The sequence below is a fragment of the Magallana gigas genome, chromosome 1, assembly GCF_963853765.1.
Source record: "Magallana gigas chromosome 1, xbMagGiga1.1, whole genome shotgun sequence".
Taxonomy (NCBI): Eukaryota; Metazoa; Mollusca; class Bivalvia; order Ostreida; family Ostreidae; genus Magallana; species Magallana gigas.
Window position 1 is genome coordinate 67,984,072 of NC_088853.1, and position 20,031 is coordinate 68,004,102.

At 33.0% G+C, this 20,031-nt stretch overlaps 1 protein-coding gene across 1 annotated transcript in view; it reads left to right on the top strand.

The window, feature by feature from the left end:
• Positions 1 to 20,031, top strand: part of LOC105344788 (fer-related kinase 1) — a 65,999-nt gene that overhangs the window by 29,647 nt on the left and 16,321 nt on the right. The window lies entirely within an intron of this gene.

Here is a 20,031-nt window from a genome sequence, read left to right on the forward strand (position 1 = left end):
TGACGACCAAAAAAATCTCGTGTAATTTTCTTACAAATTTTGTCCTGAATAAGATTTGAAAGTTTCACGAAAATCGGCTGAAGCGTTTTTGAGAAAACGTGACAGAAAAAAAAAATAATAATAATAATAATAACTAGACACGATCTCGTTGCGAGCAACGAGGAGGTCTTCCGTCCGATTTTTAGAACAGGAAATGACCTTGCCTTTTATTTATCTTCATCAACGAAACATATCAGGAAATGCAGATGTGATCTAAAAGAGCGATGGATGAAGGATTATACACCTGTAGGATCCTTAATTTTAAGGACCAGTCCCATTTTATTTCATATCAAATAAGAGGTCTTTTGACTTAATAACAGGTCTAATAAGCTGTAATAAAAAGAAACCGAAGAAAAAAAGAGGGTCTGCCTTTGTAAACGGAAGACCCTAATAACAATAAGAATAGAGGGTCTTCTGCTGAAGACGGAAGACCCTAATAATAAAAGACTGTTTTTGTCTAAATCTTAATTGAAGAGTGTTTTTCAACTTGTACTACAGTCCAACAACCCTTTTATGTTGATTATTTTAGTTAGAAAATTAAATAAAAAGCAGAGAAAGAAATAGAGAGAAAGAACAAATCTTGGCTCCGGCGAGATTAGAACACACAGCCTTTGCAGGTGTCTCAAAACATGGCTGACGCGAAATTATTCCCGAATTTGTGTTTGAATTTGGGGCGTTTCCGCCCGGGAGAAGAGCTGAGTTTTTGTATGAGATGAAAAACAAAGTGTAAGATGTCTGACTATTTAGGTTTGGTAACAGTGCGATGTCATTTGAAATATTGACGCGTGTTTTTGTCTGGAGGGGGGTGAAAAGACCCGGGGCCCGTTTCACTAAAAGGCGTAAGATACGACGAAACTTAAGTTAGGCCTTAGGGCGTACGCCAAAATTTAGTCCGGCGTAAACTGCGTTTCACTAAGGGGCGTACGCCTGGCCGTAAACACTAGTATCGGACTAAGTTAAGGCCAGACTTACGTCCTTGACAACGAGCTTATGCACATGCGAAGAGAGATGTTAAGCAGTAGAAAGAAAGATAGATAGAGAAATAGATATAAAGATATATATTCTTTATATAGATAAAAAGATGAAAACTTGTCAAGTGTGCTTGCGTGAGAGAGAGAGAGAGAGAGAGAGAGAGAGAGAGAGAGAGAGAGAGAGAGAGCCGTAAAGTATTCAGGTATGTTAATCCTGTTAAGTGACAAAATCACACAGCAAAACTTGCTGAAATGTTTTATTCGAAAGATATACATGTATTTGATGAAGCATGTAGGATATGTTCATTAAAAATTATTAACTCAACAGACCTATTTTGATATCGATATCTACGGTGATTTAACCATGCTTCGAACACCCTTGGAATTTTATTTTTATCATGCGTCAATTATGGCCCCGAGTATAAATATTTTTTTTTATTTAATTTTCTGGTTTACTCCTGCTATATCATTGGGAAACAAAATCAGTGAATTTGTTTAAAAATAGAAAATATAGCGAATTAGTGCAGTATTGAGCTATTTAACCATGGATTGGACAATATTAAACAAGCATCGAACAACCATACCAAAGATACTAAAAATAACGAAGTTTTAATATGTCACGAGGTTTCATATAACTTTGAAGTTAATAAAGAGTAGGTGTATGTAATTTACGAAATAAAATCTATTTAATCTGGAGCCAGTGTTTGCATCGGTTGTATGATTAACACATTATCTAATATTTAAAAAAAAAAAGGGACTTTTGACAACACTAAAACATAGTTGGAGCTTTCATCATATTTTGGTATTTACATTTTACTGGAAATAATTTTGTGATTTAACCACCTAAACTAACACCTTTTACACACCAAAAAATAAATAAAAAAAGGGTTAAAAAAGTGAATTATTCACATAATGAGTTTTAATTTTCAAAATATCCCGCTCACAATTATTTTTCATGGAAGTTGGGGGGATGAAATGCTTGCAATGCTAGACATTTCTTATACAAATATACCTTTGTACTACATGTGCATCATGTATGTATATTTTCTGCATTATTCATTGCCGAATTTACTAAAAAAAAATTGGAAACGTAAATCAAATTATTAAATAAAATAATCGAATGAAAACTATACATCGATTGTCTCAATATATCATTTTAAAATGTAAACGGCAAGTGCAAAAATAAAGAATGTACATAAAACATGGTAGGAACGTTTCTATTCGAGAATTGGTACCACCTATCAAAACTCTTTATTTTCTTAATTTCATATGAAATTAATAAAATTTACATCACAAATTGTACAATTTAACATTACGGTCAGCACCGATATCCTCAGCAACAGAATTAGCATTCAATTCCTGTTTACGCCATAAGTTACGACTACCCTTGGGTAGGCGTAGATTTTTGTCTTAACTTAAGGCGGGCGCAAAGTTACGCCTTTTAGTGAAACGGACCTTAGTCAAAATATTTGACTTAAGTCCGGACTTACGACAGGCGTAAGGTTACGCTGGGCGTACGCCTTTTAGTGAAACGGGCCCCCAAGCTTGATTTTCGTCGTAAATAAATCGAAAATAGAATTTTGAGGTGTGGATCTCGGATTCGTGTAACAACTATTAGGGGAAGTCCTAAAACAATGACTGATGCAGTTTACCCATGTATTTCAGTGTTGAGAATTTTTGTTCGTGTCGTTTCCTATTATGTTTGACTGTTTTATTTCAGCAGGATTGATAGAATCTTTATAAATGTAGAAATAACGAAATCAGTAACACGTAAATTTATTCGGTAAAAATTTGATGCAGTAATTTCCACAGTTCTAACATTCATAAGTAGTTCACACGTTATCGTATATTCAGACTAAACGGAAAAAAAGAAATATACATGCAACAGAAATATTACGTGGCTGCACAGGGGCCAAGCCCATTTCAACATTAATTTCAATGAAACAATAAATAAAGAAAGAGGTCGAACTCTGACCCAGATAGAAAACTACAGCTCGCTTCAAAATCCTAAAAAATCAATTAATCTTTAAAACACTCGCAACGTGCATGTATTTTTCATAATCAGATATGATAATGAGATACACTCCTGCCGAATTTTAAGTTGATGGGTCTTACAATAGCGGAGATATACGCATTATTCTCTCGAAGTCGCCAGTTTATTTTTACTCGGACATTTACCGGTCCAGAGCTCACGATGGGATTTTGCCTATGACAACAGCAGTATTGCAACAAGTCGAGAAACATTTGCAATAATCTTTTAAAATCTTACATCAAACGCAATTTATGGATTTACTTTTTACTTTTAAAGTTTTCAGAAATAAGATATATAAAATGCCATAACATTTACATGCTAAACACTACATATGTATGATGAGAGAGAGAGAGAGAGAGAGAAAGAGAGAGAGAGAGAGAGAGAGAGAGAGAGAGATTAATCAGAAATCGATTTGATCAGAGACATAAATAACATTTACGTCTCTGATTTGATAAAGAAATTTATAATTGTTTTATCTGCTTTTTCATATCTATTATATTTCTTTTTGTCTCAAGTTTTTCTTTGCCGCAATAACTGCATAATAAAAAATTCTGGTAAGTCAGCAAATAAAATAACCTACATCATTAGAAATATAGTATGATTATTTATTCCCCATTTTCCCGAATCCAAACGATACCCAAGTGTTATGTCTAAATGACCAATGTTAAGCATTCAGTTGATAATAAAAATCGTTTTTTTTAAATCCCAGACAGTCAATAGATTTGTTATGAAATCATTGAACAGTGAATTTCAAAAAATAACATCCGTAGACAATATCCCGTAACTAGAAAAAAATACGTATTTACTTTTTTGACGTCAAATGTACATTAGCCTCTAGCCTCATTACTCCATGTTACCTGTAGTAGATCTTTGAGAGAGAGAGAGAGAGAGAGAGAGAGAGAGAGAGAGAGAGAGAGAGAGAGAGAGATTGATTTTAGTGTTCAGGAATTCAATATAAACGCAACATTTGTCAATAAACGCATGTATACATGCATACATGTTCATATCTAAATGTTTGAATAAATACAAAACAACCTTTCTTTTTAAGCCATGTGAAATACTAAAAACGTTGGTGCATTGCTAAATGTTGTGTGTATACAATCATTGAAATGGCGGCATTTCTTTGATGCCGGCAAAGCGATCCAGTGAACTCTAATGCGGTCGAACTGCAGGGGTGCTTCGGCGGCATGTCTTTGATGCCGGCAATGCGACAATCGTCCGAATTTAGCGAGCAGTTGACAGAAAAGAGCTCTATATTTGTACTGAAAAAAAGCCGCTATTATTTTTATTTATGACAAAAAGAAAACGGAAAACATTCAAATCCATCATTATAAAGATAAAATCGTTAAACAAAACACAGTTAAGCAAGAACAAATAATCGGCACTCGGGGACTGAACCCGGGTCGCCTGGACACAAGTCCACCACTCTAACGACTGAGCTACGCGGACTCTCGCTTCAGAACTTTGGAGCCCAAAATCTCGAGAATGCATGGATTGATTTTAAAACAGATTTCATATTCAGAGGTTTTTAGAGTGTCTCTATCGAATAGTAACATAAAAAAAATTCAAGTTCAAAAAATTGAAAAATTAAGGTTTTTCATTTCCTTCCGCTGACGACCGGAAGTGACGGCGGACGTTCGGATATGCGAAGGGCACTGCGGCCGTTCACTCTCTACGATCTCTGAAAATTTGAAAGTTCTATCTTAAATACTTTTGGAGAAAACTCGTGAACAAGCAAAAACATAAAATCTTTAATATCTCGGGACCGGAAGTGACGACCAAAAAAATCCCACGTACTTTTCTTACAAATGTTGTCATAAAGAAGATCTGAAAGTTTAATCAAAATCGACTGAAGCGTTTTCGAGAAAACGTGGGAGAAAAAAAAAAGAATAATAATAATAGAGGAAAAGAAACAAAGCAAAAACAATAAGGTCTTCCGTTTCCAACGGAAGACCTTAATAATAGAGGAAAAGAAACAAAGCAAAAACAATAAGGTCTTCCGTTTCCAACGGAAGACCTTAATAATAGAGGAAAAGAAACAAAGCAATAACAATAAGGTCTTCCGTTTCCAACGGAAGACCTTAATAATAACTAGACACGATCTCGTTGCGAGCAACGAGGAGGTCTTCCGTCCAATTTTTAGAAGGAAATATGACATCATCGACTTTGATTTTCGACAGCAAAACATAATATGGAAAAAGTACAAATCCATTGTATCGATACATAACTCTGAGATAAAGATATTTGCTTCTATAACCTTTCAAAAAATATTTCTCAGTAAAGTGCTACAAGTTAAAGACATTAGAGCCCTTTGGTCCACTTATTTTAGGGGCCAGCCCCTTTTCTGATATAAAATGAAAGTTCATATAATTCTTAACACATTTTGTTCAACAGGTGTTTAGAAAATCGTTACAGTTCTGGAGATATATGAAAAAGAATGTTTTAGGGGCCGATCCTTTATCTCCTTATAGGGGCCGTTTAAAGAAAATTCAAAGGTTGAATATTGGTAAAAACATTAATTTGAACAACTTTTCTTCTGCATTGCATTACAGAATATTTTTCCTTCCTGAGATATGGGTGATCGAAATTTTGGACTTTTGGTCCCTAAAAACCCTTAAATAGTTTAGAAATTCGTTACCGTTCTGGAGATATATAAGAAAGAAGGTTTTAGGGGCCGATCCCATATATCCTTAAAGGGGCCGTTTGACGAAATTTTGAAGGTTGCATTTAGTTAAGAACATCATTTTGAACAAATTTCCTTCTGTACTGTATTACAAGATATTTTTCCTTTCTGAGATATGGATGATCAAAATTTTAGACTTTTTGCCCCTAAAAACCCTTAATTACGTAACACATGATAAAATCATTACATTGCTGGAATACATAACTGTAGGATAAACACATTTGCTTCTATAACATTTCACAAAATATCTGTCAGTAAAGGGCTACAGATTAAAGACTTTAGAGCTTTTTGGTCCCCTAATTTTAGGGGCCAGCCCCTTTTTCTTGATATCAAATGAAAGGTTATTTAATTCTAAACAAATTTTGTTCAACAAGTGTTTAAAAATTCGTTACCGTTTTGGAGATATATGAGAAAGAATGTTTTAGGGGCCGTTCCCTTATCTCCTTTTAGGGGCCGTTTAACAAAATTTTGAAGGTTGCATTTTGTTAAGAACATTAATTTGAACAACTTTTCTTCTGTATTGCATTACAAAATAGTTTTCCTTTCTGAGACATGGGTGATCGAAATTTTGGACTTTTGGCCCCTAAAAACTCCTAATTACGTAATTCATCACAAAATCATTACATTGCTTGAATACATAACTGTAAGATAAACATATTTGCTTCTATAACATTTCACAAAATATTTCTCGGTAAAGGGCTACAGATTAAAGACTTTAGAGCCCTTTGGACCACTTATTTGAGGGGCCAGCCCATTTTTCTTGATTTTAAAGAAAAGGTCTTGTAAATAGAAACTTTTTTTACGTTACATGTCTTAACAAAATAGTTTTCAGAAAAGAGATTATCAAAGAAAACCACAAAAAATTACGACGTTTTTTTTATCTCAATTTTCGGGTCCAGGCGAGCTTCGGCGCCTTTCAAGCCAGATCAAAATGAAAATAAAATTACAAATCTACAATCTTTTGTCTACTATCCCTGAAAGTTTGAACTCGATATCTTTTATCGTTTATGAGAAGTTCCACGGACAAGCAACCCCCCTAAAAATCGCTAAAACGTCAATTTCTCACAAACGGAAGTGACGTCATCAATATAATAAAAAACCTATCAGGTTTAGATCATTATCTAATAGATCTGAAAGTTTCATGAAAATCGGCCGAGCCGTTTCTGAAAAATCGCGTGCACAAAAATTGTAAGAAAAAAAAGAAAAATAACTAGATACGATCTCGTTGCGAGCAACGAGGAGGTTTTCCGTCCGATTTTTAGAAGAAAATATGACATCATCAACTATGATTTTTGACAACAAAACATGATATTGAAAAAGGAGTGAACTACTAATGCTTTATTGTATCGCTTTTTATAAGTTATATTACATTGCTTTTTAAAATACTTGCATTTCTTCCAATGAAGATTGAAAAGATTAAACTTGTTGACATCTGGTCCCAAAAAACCCTAATTGGGTAACGCAAGAGAAAATCATTATATTTTTAGGATATATAAACGTATTATACCTAATCTAGCTTTAATAACCTTTCACAAGATGGCTCTCATTAAAGGACTATAGATAATTTTTTTAGAGCCCTTTGATCCCCTAATTTAAGGGACCTTTCATTTAATATCAAGAAAAAAGTTTCCTGATATTAAATGAAAGGTCATTTAATTCTGAACACATTTTGTCAACAAGTGTTTAAAAATTCGTTACCGTTCTGGAGATACATGAGAAAGAAGTTTTAAGGGGCTGATTCTTTATCTCCTGATAGGGACCGTTTACGAAAATTTGAAGGTTGCATATTGTTAAGAAAATCATTTTGAACATTTTTTTTTTGTATTGCATTTCAAAATATTTTTCCTTTCTGAGATATGGGTGATCGAAATTTTGGATTTTTGGCCCCTAAAAACCCATAATTAAGTAACACATATTTACTTCTATAACCTTTCACAAAATAACTCTCAGAAAAGGGCTACAGATTAAAGACTTATAGCCCTTTGGTCCCCTTATTTGAGGGGCCAGCCCCTTTTTTCTTGATACTAAATGACAGGTCATTTAATTCTAAACAAATTTTGTTCAACAAGTGTTTAGAAAACCGATACCGTTCTGGAGATATATGAGAAAGAAGGTTTTAGGGGCCGATCCCTTATCTCCTTTAGGGGCCGTTTAACGAAATTTTGAAGGTTGCATATTGTTTAAAACATTAATTTAAACAACTTTTCTTCTGTATTGCATTACAAAATATTTTTCCTTTCTGAGATATGGGGAACAGAAATTTTGGACTTTTGGCCCCTAAAAACCCTTCATTAAGTAACACACAATAAAATCATTACATTGCTTGGATACATAACTGTGAGATAAACATATTTGCTTCTATAACCTTTCACAAAATATGTTACAGTAAAGGGCTACAGATTAAAGACTTTAGAGCTCTTTGGTCCCCTAATTTTAGGGGCCAGCCCCTTTTTCTTGATTTTAAATGAAGGGTTATTTAATTCTAAACAATTGTTGTTCAACAAGTGTTCAGAAAATCGTTACCGTTCTGGAGATATATTAGAAAGAAGGTTTTAGGGGCCGATCCCTTATCTCCTTATTGGGGCCGTTTAACGAAAATTTAAACGTTGCATATTGTAAAGAACATTAATTTGAACAACTTCTCCTCTGTATTGCATTTCAATATATTATTCCTTTCTGAGATATGGGTGATCGAAATTTGGGACTTTCGGCCCCTAAAAACCCTTAATTACGTAACACATGAGAAAATCATTACATTGCTTGGATACATTACTGTAAGATAAACACATTTGCTTTTATAATATTTTACAAAATATCTCTCAGTAAAGGGCTATAGATAAAAGACTTTCGAGCCCTTTGGATCCCTTATTTAAGGGGCCAGCCACTTTTTCTTGATATCAAATAAAAGGTCACTGAATTCTAAACAAATTTTGTTCATTAAGTGTTCGGAAATCTGTTACCGTTCTGGAGATATATGAGAAAGAAGGTTTTAGGGGCCGATCCCTTATCTCCTTATAGGGGCCCTTTAACGAAATTTTGAAGGTTGCATATTGTTAAGAACATCATTTTGAACAACTTTTCTTCTATGCTGCATTTGAAAATATTTTTCCTTTCCGAGATATGGGTGATCGAAATTTTGGACTTTCGGCCCCTAAAAACCCTTAATTACGTAACACATGGAAAAATCAATACATTGCTTGGATACATAACTGTAAGATGAACATATTTGCTTCTATAACATTTCGCAAAATATCGTTCAGTAAAGGGCTACAGATTAAAGACTTTAGAGCCTTTTGGTCCCCTTATTTGAGGGGCCAGCCCCTTTTTCTTGATTTTAAAAGAAAGGTCATGTAAGTAGAAACTATTTTTACATTACATGTCTTATCAAAATATTTTTCAGAAAAGAGATAATTAAAAAAAACCACGAAAAATTACGACGTTTTTTTCCATCTCAATTTTTGGGTCCAGGCGAGCTTCGGCGCCTTTAAAGCTAGATCAAAATGAAAATAAAATTGCAAATCTACAATCTTTCGTCTACTATCCCTGAAAGTTTGAACTCAATATCTTGTATAGTTTAGGAGAACTTAGAGGGACAAGCCACCCCTCTGAAAATCGCTAAAACGTCAGTTTCTCAAAAACGGAAGTGACGTCATCAATAAAATCAAAAACCTATAAGGTTCAGATCATTATCTATCAGATCTGAAAGTTTCATGAAAATCGGTCAAGCCGTTTCTGAGAAATCGCGTGCACAAAATTTGTAAGAAAAAAAAAGAAAAATAACTAGATTCGATCTCGTTGCGAGCAACGAGTGGGTCTTCCGTCCGATTTTTGAATAAATAAGAATAAACTTATCAATTCAAAGATAAAATCGTAGATCTAAGCGAAAAAAAGAGAAAAAAATTTTGCGGCACTCGAGGCTTGAACCCGGGTCGCCTGGGCCATGTCCACGACTATAACGACTGAGCTACTCGGACTCCGCTTCAGAACTTTGACGCTTAATTTCTCGAGAATGCCTTGATCGATTTTAAAACTAATTACATATTCTTAATCAGTAAAAGGGTCACTATAAGGTGTAAAAATTTCAAAGAAAAATATTAAAAAATAAAAAAGTCGAAAAATTCAATTTTTCAAATTTCCTTCCGGTGACGACCGGAAGTGACGGCGGACATTCTCTATACCGAGGTACATAGATCTATCATCTCTGAAAATTTCAGCCTTTTATCTTTACTCGTTTTTGAGAAACACGACAGACAAAATTGACTTTTTAAAATCGTAAACGGACGAAAACTTCTGACCGGAAGTGTTTTTTCAAAAATGAAAAAAAATGTATCAGCTTTAGATAAAAACACGTTTATATAGATCGTTGCGAGCAACGAGTGGGTTTTCCGTTCAATAATTTATTTTCACATGATTTAAATTTTTTTTAAATTTTCAAAAAATTCATCCAATCATTTCGAGAAAGATGTCGTTAGACGCTGAATTCTAAGCGCAACTTAGATATTATGTTTAAAAACTAGTCTGAGGTCATTTAAATACGATTTAATTAAATTTAAATTTATTTAAAAATTCTAAATTCATCCAATCATTTCGAGAAAGATGTCATTAGACGCAGAATTCAAAGCGCAACTTAGATATTATGTTTAAAAATTAGTTTGAGGTAATTTAAACACGATTTAATTAAATTTAAAATTTTCAAAAAATTTAAAAACCCTTCAATCAATTCAACAAAGATGTCATTAGACGCAGAATTGTAAGCGCAACTTAGTAATCATGTTTCAAAACTAGTCTGAGGTCATTTTAACGCGATTTAAATAAAATTAAAATTTTTGAAAATTTTTAAATTCATCCAATCAATTCGAGAAGGATGTCAATGGACGCAGAATTCTAAGCACAACTTAGATATTATGTTTTAAAATTAGTCTGAGGTCATTTTAACGCGATTTAAATGAGTTTAAATTTTTTGAAAAATTTAAAATTCATTCGATCAATTCAAAAAAGATGTCATCAGACGCAGAATTGTAAGTGTAACTTAAATATTTTGTTTTTAAATTAGTCTCAGCTCATTTTAACATGATTTAATTAAATTTAAAATTTTCAAAAAATTGAAAATTCATTCAATTAATTCGAGAAAGATGTCATTAGACGCAGAATTCTAAGCGCAACTTAGATATTATGTTTAAAAATTAGTCTGAGGTAATTTAAACACGATTTTATTAAATTTAAAATTTTCAAAAAAATTAAAAATCATATAATCAATTCAACAAAGATGTCATTAGACGCAGAATTGTAAGCGCAACTTAGTAATCATGTTTCAAAACTAGTCTGAGGTCATTTTAATGCGATTTAAATAAAATTAAAATTTTTGAAAATTTTTAAATTCATCCAATCATTTCGAGAAAGATGTCATTAGACGCAGAATTCAAAGCGCAACTTAGGTATTATGTTTAAAAATTAGTCTGAGGTAATTTAAACACGATTTAATTAAACTTAAAATTTTCAAAATATTTAAAAACCATTCAATCAATTCAACAAAGATGTCATTAGACGCAGAATTGTAAGCGCAACTTAGTAATCATGTTTCAAAACTAGTCTGAGGTCATTTTAACGCGATTTAAATAAAATTAAAATTTTTGAAAATTTTTAAATTCATCCAATCAATTCGAGAAGGATGTCAATGGACGCAGAATTCTAAGCACAACTTAGATATCATGTTTTAAAATTAGTCTGAGGTCATTTTAACGCGATTTAAATGAGTTTAAATTTTTTGAAAAATTTAAAATTCATTCGATCAATTCAAAAAAGATGTCATCAGACGCAGAATTGTAAGTGTAACTTAAATATTTTGTTTTTAAATTAGTCTCAGCTCATTTTAACATGATTTAATTAAATTTAAAATTTTCAAAAAATTGAAAATTCATTCAATTAATTCGAAAAAGATGTCATTAGACGCAGAATTCTAAGCTCAACTTAGATATTATGTTTAAAAATTAGTCTGAGGTAATTTAAACACGATTTTTTTAAATTTAAAATTTTCAAAAAAATTAAAAATCATATAATCAATTCAACAAAGATGTCATTAGACGCAGAATTGTAAGCTCAACTTAGTAATCATGTTTCAAAACTAGTCTGAGGTCATTTTAACGCGATTTAAATAAAATTAAAATTTTTGAAAATTTTTAAATTCACCCAATCAATTCGAGAAGGATGTCATTAGACGCAGAATTGTAAGCACAACTTAGATATCATGTTTTAAAATTAGTCTGAGGTCATTTTAACACGATTTAATTAAATTTTAAATTTTTAAAAAAATTAAATTTTATCTTATTTATTCGAGAAAGACTTCATTGGACACAAAATTGTAAGCGCAACTTAGATATTATGTTTTAAAATTAGTCTGAGGTCATTTTATTACGATTTAATTAAATTTAAAATTTTCAAAAAAATTAAATTTCATCCCATCATTTTGAAAACGATTTTATTAGACGCAGAATTAAAGTGCAACTTAGATAATATGTTTTAAAATTAGTCTGAGGTCATTATTACACATCCATTGAGTTTTAAAATTTAACTTCCGTACTCGGAATTTCCGGACAATGATTTTCCTCGTAGGGCTAGATGTTCATGTCATCTATCATTTATGAAAATATCAGCTTCTTATCTTTGCTTGTTTTTGAGGAAATGCGTGGACAAGGAGAATTCGTAAAAAACGTGTCCTATATTTTGACCCCAGCTAGCTTCCGTACTCGGAGTTTCCGGACAATGATTTTCCTCGTGAGGCTAGATGTTCATGTTATCTATCATTTCTGAAAATGTCAGCTTCCTATCTTTGCTCGTTTTTGAGGAAATGTGTGGACAAGGAGTATTCGTCAAAAATGTGTCCTATATTTTGACCCCCGCTAGCTTCCGTACTCGGAATTTCCGGACAATGATTTTCCTCGTGAGGCTAGATGTTCATGTTATCTTTCATTCCTGAAAATTTCAGCTTCCTATCTTTGCTCGTTTTTGAGAAAATGTGTGGACAAGAACTTTTTAAAAAATGACAAAATGGCGGATAAGTCCGAACCGGAAGTGATTTTTACAAAATAAAAAAAAGCGTATCAGGTTTATATAATAATAAATCGATGCTGAAAATTTGACAAAAATCGGACCACCCATCTCCGAGAAATCTTCTGCACAAAAATTGTAAAGAAAAGAAAAAGAAAAAAAAAACTAGACACGATCTCGTTGCGAGCAACGAGGAGGTCTTCCGTTCGATTTTTAGAATGAAATAAGACATCATCGACTTTGATTTACAACAACAAAACATGTTATGGAAAAAGGAGTGAAGTAGTAATGCTTTATTGTATCGCTTTTTATAAGTTCTTTTACATTGCTTTAAATACATGTACTTGCATTTCTTTCAATTAAGATAGAAAAGATCAAACTTGTTTACCTCTGGTCCCTAAAAACCCTAATTGGGTAACGCAAGAGAAAATCATTATATTGTTAGGATATATAAATGTATTATACCTAATCTAGCTTTAATAACCTTTCACAAAATTGCTCTCATTAAAGGGCTATAGATTAAAGATTTAAGAGCTCTTTGATACCCTAATTAAAGGGGCCAGTCCCTTTTTCTTGGATTCAAATGAAAGGACATTTAATTCTGGACACATTTTGTCTAACAAGTGTTTAGAAATTCGTTACCGTTCTAGAGATATATGAGAAAGAAGGTTTTAGGGGCCGATCCCTTATCTCTTTATAGGGGCCGTTTGACGAAATGTTGAAGGTTGTATATTGTTAAGAACATCATTTTAAACAATTTTTCTTCTGTACTGCATTACAAAATATTTTTCCTTTCTGAGATATGGGTGATCAAAATTTGGGTTTTTTGGTCCCTAAAAACCCCTAATTACAAAACACATGACAAAACCATTACATTGCTTGGATACAAAACTGTAAGATAAACACATTTGCTTCTATAGCATTTCACAAAATATCCCTCAATAAAGGGTTATAGATAAAAGACTTAAGAGCCTTTTAATCCCCTAATTAAAGGGCCAGCCCCTTTTTCTTGATTTCAAATGAAAAGTTATTTAATTCTAAACAAATTATGTTCAACAAGTGTTTAGAAATTCAATTCGTTACCGTTCTGGAGATATATGAGAAAGAAGGTTTTAGGGGCCGATCCCTTACCTCCTTATAGGGGTCGTTTAACGAAATTTTGAAGGTTACATATTGTTACATGTAAGAACATCATTTTAAACAACTTTTCTTCTGTTCTGCATTACAAAATATTTTTCCTTTCTGAGATATAGATGATCAAAATTTTGGACTTTTGGCCCCTAAAAACCCTTAATTACGTAACACATGATAAAATCATTACATCGCTTGAATACATAACTGTAAGATAAACACATTTTCTTCTATAACATTTCACAAAATATCTCTCAGTAAAGGGCTACAGATTAAAGATTTTAGAGCCCTTTGGTCCCCTAATTTGAGGATTCAGCCCCTTTTTCTTGATATCAAATAAAAGGTCATTTAATTATGAACACATTTTGTTCAACAAGTGTTTAGAAATTCGTTACTGTTCTGGAGATATATGAGAAAGAAGGTTTTAGGGGCCGGTCCATTATCTCCTTTTAGGGGCCGTTTAACGAAATTTTGACGGTTGCATTTTGTTGAGAACATCATTTTAAACAACTTTTCTTCTGTACTGCATTACAAAATATTATTCCTTTCAGAGATATGGGTGATCAAAATTTTGGACTTTTGGCCCCTAAAAACCCTTAATTACGTAACACATGATAAAATCATTACATTGCTTGAATACATAACTGTAAGATAAACACATTTGCTTCTATAACATTTCACAAAATATCTCTCAGTAAAGGGCTACAGATTAAAGACTTTTGAGCCCTTTGGTTCCCTAATTTGAGGGGCCAGCCCCTTTTTCTTGATATCAAATAAAAGATCATTTAATTATGAACACATTTTGTTCAACAAGTGTTTAGAAATTCGTTACCGTTTTGGAGATATATGAGAAAGTAGGTTTTAGGGGCCGGTCCCTTATCTTCATTTAGGGGCCGTTTAACGAAATTTTGTCGGTTGCATATTGTTAAGAACATCATTTTGAACACCTTTTCTTCTGTACTGCATTACAATTTTTTTTTCCTTTCTGAGATATGGGTGATCGAAATTTTGGACTTTTGGCCCCTAAAAACCCTTAATTACGTAATACATAACAAAATCAATACAATGCCTTGATACATAACTGTGAGATAAACATATTTGCTTCTATAACATTTCACAAAATATCTCTCAGTAAAGAGCTACAGATTAAAGACTTTAGAGCCTTTTTGTCCCCTTATTTGAGGGGCCAGCCCCTTTTTCTTGATTTTAAAGAAAAGGACTTGTAAATAAAAACCTTTTTTACATTACATGTCTTAACAAAATATTTTTCAGAAAAAAGATAATCAAAGAAAACCAGAAAAAATTACCACGTTTTTTCCATCTCAATTTTCGGGTCCAGGCGAGCTTCGGCGCCATTCCAGCCAGATCAAAATGAAAATAAAATTACAAATCTACAATCTTTCGTCTACTATCCCTGAAAGTTTGAACTCAATATCTTTTATAGTTTAGGAGAACGTAGAGGGACAAGCCACCCCTCTGAAAATCGCTAAAACGTCAATTTCTCAAAAACGTAAGTGACGTCATCAATATAATAAAAAACCTATAAGGTTTAGATCATTATCTATTAGATCTGAAAGTTTCATGAAAATCGGTCAAGCCGTTTCTGAGAAATCGCGTGCACAAAATTTGTCAGAAAAAAAAGAAAAATAATAATAATAATAATAATAACTAGACACGATCTCGTTGCGAGCAACGAGGAGGTCTTCCGTGCGATTTTTAGAATGAAATATGACATCATCGACTTTGATTTTCGACAACAAAACATGTTTTGGAAAAAGGAGTGGAGAACTTATGCTTTATTGTATTGCTTTTTATAAGTTCTCTTGCTTTTTTAAATACTTGCGTTTCTTTCAATTAAGATAGCAAAGACCAAACTTGTTTACCTCTGGTCCCTAAAAACCCTGATTGGGTAACGCAAGAGGAAATCATTATATTGTTAGGATATATAAACGTATTATACCTAATCTAACTTTAATAACCTTTCACAAAATGGCTCTCATTAAAGGGCTATAGATAAAAGATTTTAGAACTCTTTGATCCACTAATTTAAGGGGCAGGTCCCTTTTTCTTGGATTCAAATGAAGGACATTTAATTCTGAACACATTTTTTTCAACAAGTGTTTAGAAATTCGTTTTTAGGTTTTAGGGGCCGATCCCCTATCTCCCTATAGGGGCCGTTTAACGAAATTTTGAAGGTTGCATTTTGTTGAGAACATCATTTTGAACAACTTTTCTTCTGTATTGCATTACAAAATATATTTCCTTTCTGAGATATGGGTGATCAAAATTTTGGGGTTTTGGCCCCTAAAAACCCTTAATTACGTAACACATGATAAAATCATTATATTGCTTGAATACATAACTATAATATAAACACATTTGCTTCTATAACATTTCACAAAATATCTCTCAGTAAAGAGCTACAGATTAAAGACTTTAGAGCCCTTTGGTCCCCTAATTTAAGGGGCCAGCCCCTTTTTCCTGATATCAAATAAAAGGTCATTTAATTCTACACAAATTTTGTTCAACAAGTGCTTAGAAATTCGTCACCGTTCTAGAGATATATGAGAAAGAAGGTTTTAGGGGCCGGTCCCTTATCTCCTTTTAGGGGGCGTTTAACGAAATTTTGACGGTTGCATTTTGTTAAGAACATCATTTTGAACAACTTTTCTTCTGTACTGCATTACAAAATATTTTTCCTTTCTGAGATATGGGTGATCGAAATTTTGGACTTTTGGCCCCTAAAAACCCTTAATTACGTAACACATCATAAATTCATTATATTGCTTGAATACATAACTGTGAGATTAACATATTTGCTTCTATAATCTATAACAAAATATCCCTCGGTAAAGAGTTATGGGTAAAAGACTTTAGAGCCCTTTAGGTCCCTTATATTAGGGGCCAGCCCCTTTTTCTTGGTATCAAATGAAAGGTCATTTGATTATAAAGACATTTTGTTCAACAAGTGTTCAGAAATTCGTTACCATTCTTGAGATATCTGAGACAGAATGTTTTAGGGGCCGGTCCCTTATCTCCTTTTGGGGGCCGCTGAACCAAATTTTTTAGGTTGCATGTTGTTAAGTACATCATTTTGAGCATCTTTTCTTTTATACTGCATTTCAAAATATTTTTCCTTTTTGAGATATAGGTGATCAAAGTTTTGGACTTTTGACCCCTAAAAACCCCTAATTACGTAACATATGAGAAAATCGTTATACTGCTTGGCTTCATAATTATAAGATAAACATATTTGCTTCTATAATTTATTACAAAATATCTCTCGGTAAAGAGTTATGGGTAAAAGACTTTAGAGCCTTCTAGGTCCCTAATTTGAGGGGCCAGCCCCTTTTTCTTGATATCAGCAGAAAGCTCTTGTAAAAATAAACTTTTTTTACATTACATGTTTTAACAAAATATTTTCCAGAAAAGAGATAAAGAGAGAAAAGCACAAAAATTCACGACGCTTTTTAAATGTCAATTTTCGAGCCATAGCGAGCTTTGGCGCCAGTAGTGCTAAACATACAAAACAACAATCATGCAAAACTTCAATCTTTCCTTTACCAACCGTAGAAATTTGAGCTTAATATCTCTTATAGTTTAGGAGAACGACAGAAGACAAAATACCCATATAAAAATTAGAAAAATCTCAAAATCTCAAAAACGGATGTGACGTCATCAATGCAAAAAAAATTTAATCAGGTTCAGACCAATATCTATCATATCTGAAACTTTCATTGAGATCGGCCGAGCCGTTTTTGAGAAATCGCGTGCACAAAAATAGGAAGAAAAAAAATAATAATAATAAGAAGAAGAATAGGGAAAAAGAAACAAAGCAATAACAATAAGGTCTTCCGTTGGAAACGGAAGACCTTAATAATAGGGAAAAAGAAACCGAACGAAAACAATAAGGTCTTCCGTTGGAAACGGAAGACCTTAAAAAAGTGAAAAAGAAACATTACAATAATAGAAGGGTCTTCCGCTGAAGACGGAAGACCCTAATAATAACTAGACACGATCTCGTTGCGAGCAACGAGGAGGTCTTCCGTCCGATTTTTAGGATATGGAATGACCTTACTCTTGATCTTCGTCAACGAAACGTATCAGGAAAAGGAGGCGGGATCTAAGAGTAATCGGTGAAAGACTATCTATACCTTTGGTGTCCCTTATTTGAAAGATCAGCTCCTTTTCATTCATTTTAGTTAAAAGGTATTCTTGTGTACCGCTAATAAGTGTTTAGAAATTGGTTACCGTTTTTGAGATATCTGGGAAAATCGTTTTGATATCCGGTCCTAAAGCTCCTTTTAGGATCCTGATAACAAACAATATATGGTTGTACATTGTTAAGCACATTATTTTGAGCATCTTTTGTTAAATACTGCTTTCCAGAACTTTCTTCTATTTCGAGATATTGAGGATCAAAGTGATGGACTTCTGGCCCCTTAAAATCCCTAATTACATAACATAGGAGTAAATGATTGCCATGTATAGGTAAAAAACCTTATAATGAACATAATTGCTTCTATAACGTATCACAACATATTTCACAGTAAAAAGTTATCATTAAAAGACTTTAGAGCCCCCTCAGCTCCTTATTTGAAGGGCCAGCCCCTTTTCTTGATTTCAAATGAAAGTTCTTGTCAATTCAAACACATTTTGTTCAACAAGTAATTAAAAATCGTGTACTGTTGTCGAGATATCTTTAAAGGGTCGTTTTAAGGGACCGACCCTGTAACTCCCTTTTAGGATCCTGATAACAAAGAAATTATGGTTGCAGATTGTTAAGCTCAATATTTTGAGCATCTTTTGTTCATTATTGCTTATCAAAATTTTCCTCCATTTTGAGATATTGAGGATCAAAATTTTGGAATTCTGGCCCCTTTAAATCCCTATTGACGTAAGATAGGAGTGAATGATTGCCATGTATAGGTGAATAACGTTAGAATGAACATAATTGCTTCTATAACGTATCACAAAATATTTCACAGTAAAAAGTTATCATCAAAAGACTTTAGAGCCCCCTCAGCCCCTTATTTGAAGGGCAAGCCCCTTTTTCTTGATTTCAAATGAAAGCTCTTGTCAATTCAAATACATTTTGTTCAACAAGTAATTACAAATTTTGTTCCGTTCTCGAGATATCTTTAAAGGGTCGTTTTAAGGACCGACCCTGAAACTCCCTTTAAGGACCTCATAACAAAGAAATTATGATTGTACATTGTTAAGCTCAATATTTTGAGCATCTTTTGTTCAATATTGCTTATCAAAATTTTCCTCCATTTTGAGATATTGATTATCAAAGTTTTGGACTTCTGGCCCCTTAAATCCCCTAATTATGTAACATAGGAGTAAATGCTTGCCATGTATATGTGAATAAAGTAAAAAGGAACATAGTTGCTTCTATAACGTATCACAAAATATTTCACAGTAAAAAGTTATCATTAAAAGACTTTAGAGCCCCCTGAGCCCCTTATTTGAAGGGCCAGCCCCTTTTTCATGATTTTAAATGAAAGCTCTTGACTTCATTAAGATTTTTTATTCTACATGTTATAACAAAATACTATCGAGGAAAGAGATATTGAAAGAAAACCACTAAAAATCACGACGCTTTTTTAACCGTAATTTTCTAGCTCGGGCGAGCTTCGGCGCTTTTGGTCACAGGAAAATATATATACCACATGTCAGATCTACAACCTTTTGTCTACAATCCCTGAAATTTTGAACTCAATATCTTAAATCGTTTAGGAGTTTACCCCTGGACAAGCCAACCCTCTGAAAATCGTTAAATTGTAAATAACTCAAAACCGGAAGTGTCGTCATCGGTAAAAAAAATTTCCAATAAGGTTCAGATCACTATCTTTCTAATCTGAAAGTTTCGCGTAAATCGGTCGAACAGTTTTTGAGAAATCGCGTACACAAAATTTGTAAGAAAAAAAAGAAAAACTAGACACGATCTCGTTGCGAGCAACGAGGAGGTCTTCCGTCCGATTTTAAGAAGAGGAAATGACATTGCCCTTAATATTCGTCAACGAAACATATCTGGAAATGGAGGCGGGATCTAAGAATTATGTATGAAAGACTATCTACCCCTCTCTTAATCTCATAAGAATGCTCTTGTCATTTCAAACACATTT